We start from the raw sequence: 5734 nt of genomic DNA, 5'->3' as shown, positions 1-5734 counted from the left end.
AAGCCATTTGTGGTGAGATGGGAAAGAGAGGGCAGAGCCAACCTCTCTGCTCCAAGGATACGGCTCCATGGCAACATGGTGACTCTTGCTCACTTTTGGCTAGTGGTGTGGCCTCTGCTGTGGATTGAACTATAAAGCCCTTCACCTCCCTTCATTGGGAGCTAAAGCAAGTCTTTATTCTTTTTCTTTTGGCCATAGTTGGGCAGGAATGACCATCACCATCTTAGGGCATGGGTTTCCACAGTGTCTGGTTTGTTCTGCAGAGAGCAGCAACTCTATGTGGTAGCCAGCCCATCTGTACCCTGCTGCATTTAATTAAGGTAATTTTCCTACTCAGCTCTAGATATGGTGATGAGATTCCATTTTATTGTGTATAGTGCCTGTCCTTCCAAGCATATATCACTAGAATAGAATGTACTTGCACATAGAATGTGACAGGTCTGTGTTTTAGGATTAAATTGATGAGGCTGGAGCAAGTCCCATACCTTTCTTCCACACCTCTGATTTGGCTAGGTGTGTCTAGTGAGGTGATGCCATCAACACTGTGAAAGGGCCATACTCTCAAATTTCAATGCAATCCTAGTTAGAATGTCATTAGTATACCTCACAGATCTAGAAAAAACATTCCTAAAATTCATCTGGAATCAGAAGAGACCTAGAAAATGCAATCCTGGGCAATAGAGGAAAGGCACGAGTCATCACAAACCCTGACTTGAAATTGCACTACAAAGCTACTGTGATAAAATCAGCATGGCACTCACAAAATAACAAAGCAAACAAGTAAAAAACACAGACACAAGGATTAGTGGAACATATTAGATGGTGGAGACACAACCACAAACATACTCATCCACCTTAACTTTGAAAAAGGGGCCAAACATATTCACTGGAAGAAAGGTAGCCTCTTTAAAAAATGGTGCTGGAAAAATTGGCTTCCTACATACGAAAGGCTAAAATTAGAGCCATGTCTATCAACATGCACTAAACTATAGTCAGAATGTATCAAAGATTTAAATATTAAGAAACACTAAATCTACTGAAAGAAAAAGTAGATAGGAATCTTGAAGATATGAGGGTATGCAGAAAGTTCATGAACAAAAGCCAAACCGTGTGGGAACTACTTCAAAGAATCAATAACTGGGATCTCATCTTTGTGAAAAGTCCCCCCATGAATTAGGAAAACATTTTATCCAACTGTCCCTCAGCCAAAGGATTTCTATCTAAAACATAAAGAATTAAAAAAACATCAGACTCCCAATATTCAAAGACCCAATCAAAAAATGGGCATCTGAGATGAATATATCCTTCTCAGATGAAGAGATACAAAGGACAAATATATGAAAAAATGTACAACATCATTGGCCATTTATGAACTTTTTTTTTTTGCTAAAATGTGTAACACTTTGTTTGGGTTTCCAGATACCCAATATGTCACTAAGAGGAGAACAAAACTTGGCTTTCATTTTGTAAAACTCTGCGTTAGATTTTTCTCAACATTGCATATAAGCACTGTTCATCAATTAATGAATATCTATTTTAAAGCTGACCAAAGAAAGATGACCAGCCCTAATTTACCTAATCTATCTCACCTCCCTTCAAAATGGAGGACACCAAAAAAAGAGTCACTAGTTTTCATTAGCAGTGTTAAAATTGTTCACTCCAGATCTTTCCATGAGGAAATGGAGCCTGAAAGTCTCCAGCCATTGTCTTGACCCAGTAGCCATCTAGTTCCCAGGCAAAACAGAGCTTCACATGACTGATACCACCACAAAGAATCATTTTAAAAGAATGACACTATCCTCCCTCAAGCTATAAGCTTAGTGTCTCCAAGGCTGTGAAATTAGGACTGAGATATAAGTGACATGACCCCAGCCCACTGCAGTGCCCTCTAAAATTTATTATCCTTTTTTTGTGTGTAGACTAATCTGATTTTCTTTATCAGAGTTCATCCATTCCCAAAGCTCAATTAAGAGTTCTTTCTTTCTTTCTTTCTTTCTTTCTTTCTTTCTTTCTTTCTTTCTTTCTTTCTTTCTTTCTTCTTTTCTGTTTTGGAAGATGCAGGGGCCAGGGATTCAACCCCTGGCCAGCTGTGCCGCTCCCTACCTGTGATTGAGACTGGGCATGGTGGTGTGTGCCTGTAATCCCAGCACTTGGGAAGCTCTAAACGGGAGGATCACTACGAATCTGTTCCTAAATACAAAAAATGTAATAACTACAAATAGTCCATAAAGCAAGGAAATATTTTTAACCTTACTTGTAATAAATGAATAATTTTGAAGACTAACTTGGTGATGATGATGATTAAAATGTACATTACAACCAGTGAGTTAGGGAATTTTACACTTTCATCATTTTGTGTGAGTATACATTGCAACAGCTTTGAAGGAGGTTTTTTTGTTAACAAATATATATTTGGAATTTATCCTAAGGAAAATACATGCATAGTCTCACAAATGTATATTTTAGTATGATTTCTACAGGATTGATTTCAAAAAGGTATCAAAACACAAAATACTAACATGCATCAATAGAGTAATCTAGTGTACCTTTAAATGATATCTTCTACCTTTAAACATAATAATACATATCTCAGTTATTAATATGGAACATAAGTAGAAAATAATTAGGTCAGCACCCTGAATAGAGGCTCTTTCAGCCTGAGGGTTAAAGAGTCAGCACATTTTCTGACAGTGGGAACGTTATTTTGTCTTCTGAATACACTTAATTATGACAAATGGCCAGCAGTCATTTATAGAAATTATTCATAAATATTTAAACACAGTGCCTTGGAACATTTCAAAAGAAATTTTAATACCTTCCAGTTGAGGTACACTGGTGTACCTAAGGCCATTTTCTCGACACTGAAGTAATTGAAAAATCCAGTGCTGATAGAACTTAGCAACAAAGAAATCATTGCTTTCTTACCCTTCCTCTTATTTCATATTCATTTATTTCTGCTCATGATGTTCACTTTGCTAGAATGGGTAAATACGGATTTCCTCTGGATCCTTCCCACTGTGACCACAACTCTAATGTTGTTGATCTCCATCTCAGGGCTGTCCTTTGGCCCCACACTGACAGCTCTGCCTGATGCCTTATCTACAAGAAAGAGAAGACGGAGAATTTGCAAGGGCATGTAGAAGTGTTTAAAATTATTTCCTTTTATCATTTCTGAACTTGCTTTCAGAGAGAACTCTGGATAGAAAAATGTCTGCATTTCCTTATAGGTTGCAAAGTGTATGGTATAATTACAATTTTATACAGCTTACTTTCAGACACAGTTTATTTATTCACTAATACTACCCTAAGCTTTCCCAGTAAGCCCATTCCTCTAAGGAGGATTCAACCAGAAGAATCTGAAGCTTTATTAACGGTGCTGCTGAGCTGTTTCCATTCCTTACAGTATATTCCTTCCCATTTGTATCTTTCATAGGATTTCCAGTCTCCTTCAATGATTTATTTTAGCAAGACCCTTACTTCCTTATAAGATGGTTTTTCATTCTCTTTTCTTTCCATTGCGCTCTGCCCAAATGGTACCCCTGTTTAGGTATCTGGGAGTGGGATGATAGCAGTGTCACCAGGGAGACTTTATGGTTGGAAAGTGAAGCATTTTCAGGATTAACTGTGCCTTCTGCTTCCTCAAGTGTTTCTCTAAGCTGTCCCTTGTCTGGTAGCTTGTTTGATGCATGACATATTGCCATCTGTTCCTAATGTTTTCAGGTTGATGTCTCCCAGCTATGACATCGTTCAGCTGTGTTCCTTGATGTCTATGCTTCTCTCTTATCTAAACTGCCATCACAAATACCTCTAACTATCTACACAGTTTCTGTACCACCCTTGCTATCCTGCCAACTTACTGCCTCTAACCTTGGTAGGCCCTAGGTGTCAGAGTTGACTTCAATCAGCCTCCTCAATATCCGTATCTATGATCTATGAAACTTTTCGAATATAAATTCAGGCCCTGGAGAAAATAGATTTATATGGCATGAGAAAATCTGGAGATCTTGTTGAAACACAGATTCCTTGGCTCCATCCTCAAAGTTTAGTTTTTGAATCAGCATGTCTACAGTGTGGTCCAGGTAGAGTTCATACTGGTGTTTATGCAGATACCACTGTGTGCTTTCACAGCCATTGGCTATAAGAGAATAAAGCCTAGCTCAGGAGAGCTGAAATTTTAGCACTTCATTTTTTCCTTGATACAGCTTTACATAGTTGATAAGGGCCTATGAGATCATTATTTTGCATTTTTTTCTGAGGTTGTTTTTTTTTTTTTAATAGCCATCTGCTTTGTTTTCCTTTTCAAGCACTCAGTCCCTCTTTAGCCTTTTAGTGTGTCCCATCCTCCTTCTACATCCCTACATCCTTCTACAATGCTCACAGGATAATTTGAATTGTTTTTCACATTTCCTATATGTAATATTCCCATGCCAAAGGCAAAAAAATCAAAGAAACACAACCGCTGTCAGCAGGCAGGAAAATTTATTTACACTGTGTGCAAGATCTAGGTCTAGGAATCTTTGAGACACTTGGGAAATATTCTCTCTAAGAAACTGCTTTGAAGACCAATGTCCCTCCAAAGGATACTTTGATCCAACTAGCAGCTCTTGTTTTCTGAAGATCAAGATTAACTCTTTTCTTCTCCTTGCATGTCCCATGTAACTATCCAGTCTCTCTGCTTTCTGCTGCCTTTCTTCTATTGCAGCAGGCAGTTAGAGGTCACAAGTTAGAAGGGAGAAGATTATGACTACAGAATTACAGAATGTAGAGGTCATTAATATTTTGCTAAATTATCCTTACTATAGATAACATTCAGTGAGCACTCCATATTTTTTCTTTCTTTGATGAACTAGTGACCAAGGGACTGAAATTACAGAGTGTGCTGTGTATTATAAAATAGAAAATAAATCCATCATTGCTTTCAAATAGTATTTAAATTACTTAATTAAACATTATAAAACCAAAAATCCCTGTATAGTATAATCATTTTCAAATATTCACTTTCCTGCCAATAGCTATATTTTGCCAGGTTACAGAGACAAAGCAAGTTGGCAAGATACTGAATTTTCTCTGCTGCCAATTTCAGGGGCAGGTGTCTGGAAATTTGATAAGATATAAAAGGAAAATTTGTGGCTATGATTCTTAATGATAGAGAAGGCCACTTCTTGCCATTTTAATGTTCTGAACCTAAGTCTGTGCCTGTGAAATTTTTTTCAGGTAATTATGTTATCTCGGTGGATCCATCAACATATAACAACTTTCTGTATTTGGAGAAGAAATGTGACATTTCAACAGCTGTAATTCTAGACCAAAATTCAGACTCCATATAACAAAGTGTCCAATAGCTCTTTGTAAACTACAAAGCATACTTCCTGATTGTGGAGTTCACAGGAAACAGATTTAACATAGTTTCTGTTAAAAGTCTTCAAATTTTTTTTTTGGTATTCTCTTGTTCTTTTTATATTCGTTTTAATGAGAAAAAAAGATAAAATAGCAATGAAACAGCTTCAAAATAGGTTAGTAGGACAGTTACAATAATTAATACATTGCATATTATTGTCTTCCTAGTAGTTATTCAGAGAACAAGATGTAGACATGATATCTTGTCTAAAGGATATTAGTACAAACCTTTCTTTTCAATGAACTAGGGGCCGGGGAGATGGCTCAGTAGGATAAGCGCTTGACTGGCAAACGCAAGGATCTGAGTTCAATCCCTGGTTCCACCAAAAAAAAAAAA

Source organism: Octodon degus, unplaced genomic scaffold (genome assembly GCF_000260255.1).
Source record: "Octodon degus isolate 3935 unplaced genomic scaffold, OctDeg1.0 scaffold00059, whole genome shotgun sequence".
Taxonomy (NCBI): Eukaryota; Metazoa; Chordata; class Mammalia; order Rodentia; family Octodontidae; genus Octodon; species Octodon degus.
The sequence above is the reverse complement of the archived record's forward strand: the minus strand, read 5'-3'. Positions refer to the sequence as shown.